Source organism: Penaeus japonicus, unplaced genomic scaffold, assembly GCF_977035675.1.
Source record: "Penaeus japonicus unplaced genomic scaffold, GWHDUDI00000001_assembly GWHDUDI00000001, whole genome shotgun sequence".
Taxonomy (NCBI): Eukaryota; Metazoa; Arthropoda; class Malacostraca; order Decapoda; family Penaeidae; genus Penaeus; species Penaeus japonicus.
This window is the reverse complement of record NW_028234403.1, coordinates 57,321,947-57,323,644: the sequence shown is the minus strand read 5'-3', so window position 1 is coordinate 57,323,644 and position 1,698 is coordinate 57,321,947. Positions and strand designations below refer to the sequence as shown.

Here is a 1,698-nt window from a genome sequence, read left to right as displayed (position 1 = left end):
TGGAGATGTATGGCTCTATGTGATGTGTGTGTGTGTGTTTGTGTTTGTGTTTGTTGTAAGGTGTTTTCGGCGGCAATTCTTTCTAGAGTTAAACGCAGGAGGAAGTTGGTGGAAAAGGACTGTAGCAGGTTGTGATTGCTGCAGAGTAACTTTTAGTCAGTGATGTGATTGGGTGGCAAGAATGGCAAAAATGGAAAATTTGCATGAAGAGAAAGAGGTTTTAGAGGGGTTTTGGGTTAAGATATGGTGCACGTAGAGGGAGATTGGGCTGAAGAAGGTTTAATTTTGTTTAGATGCCAACGGTCATACCACGTTGAAAGTACCACTTTTCGTCCGAACAGCGAAGTTAAGCAACGTTAGATTTGGTTAGTACTTGGATGGGTGACTGCCTAGGAACACCAGATGCTGTTGGTATTTTGTTACCTATGCACGCTAGAGATATATATCGAATGTGTATGGAATGCACTGGTTTTCCATTTGCAGCAGCGAATTCAAACGATTCACCTGCTCACATTTTCCCGCAATCAATGGCAATAGCAAAGTAGACTTACTTACCTTAGCCGTGCTGGCGGGAGAAGAAGAGACTGAAAACAGATTGGAGCTTTCATAGCGGTGACACCAGTAAATACATCATTCTTGCTTCCTAGACATTGAACTAGATTTGGAATAGGTCTGAAAGTAATGCTTGAGGAGGGATAATGAGGGTAAAAAACGGTGACAATGGCGATAGCAATGCTAATATTAAGGATGACAATAGTAATAAGGACGTTGTAGCAGGAGTTGTCTTGGCAGCTTTTCTGTTTCCTATCATCCTTATCCCTGAACTGTTATTACTGGTGTCGCTGATGGTGATATAGCCTAAGTGTGATGTAATGTGTTATTATTTAAGCCACAAGCTGCATTCTTTAGAGAGTTCCACAGGCGGAGGAAATTGGTTTTGAAGGGCTCGGAGGGGATACAATCTACATGAGCCACAGATGGTTTGCCTCCAGTTGACTGATGCATGTATTGCAGAGTAGATGTCACTGGTTATGTGTGATTAGATGGCACGGGGCAATGGAATTTGCATGAAGAGAGGAGAGGTTAAAGGTAATAAAGGGGGTTAAGATTATGGTGCACGTTAGAGGGAGATTGGGCTGAAGAAGGTGTTTAGATGCCAACGGTCATACCACGTTGAAAGCACCGCTTCTCGTCCGATCAGCGAAGTTAAGCAGCGTTGGGTCTGGTCAGTACTTGGATGGGTGACCGCCTGGGAACACCAGATGCTGTTGGCATTTTGTGTTACCTAGACGTGCTCCATGTGTATTCCCAGTTAGTTTAGTTTTGTTTCTGAAATGATATACTGCAAAAAGAAAGATTAAGCAACTATCATCAACGGCTTTATATCGTGAAAGTTTTTTTTTGACGGAATATGTTTTTCTTCTTCTCTTTCTCTCTCTCTCTCTCTATCTATCTATCTATCTATTCTTATCTATCTATTTATATATATATATATATATATGTTATTTATATAAATATATATATATATATGCATATATATATAACTAGATATAGATATAGATTATAGATATAGATATAGATATAGATATAGAGATTATAAATATAGATATAGATTATAGATTTAGGGGGTTATATATAGATATGTATGTATGTTTATAATAATATATTTCATTTTTATAACATAATTTCTGATATTCT

The 1,698-nt window shown here is 38.5% G+C and overlaps 1 non-coding gene and 1 pseudogene across 1 annotated transcript; both read left to right on the top strand.

Annotated features, from left to right (window-relative positions):
- The first annotated feature begins 295 nt into the window (after positions 1-295).
- LOC147472582 (5S ribosomal RNA) lies at positions 296-414 on the top strand (annotated as a pseudogene).
- A 741-nt stretch (positions 415-1,155) lies between these two features.
- Positions 1,156-1,274, top strand: LOC147472581 (5S ribosomal RNA). Its single transcript, XR_015191523.1, has one exon. It is a non-coding gene; the product is annotated as a 5S ribosomal RNA (ribosomal RNA).
- The last annotated feature ends 424 nt before the right edge of the window (positions 1,275-1,698 follow it).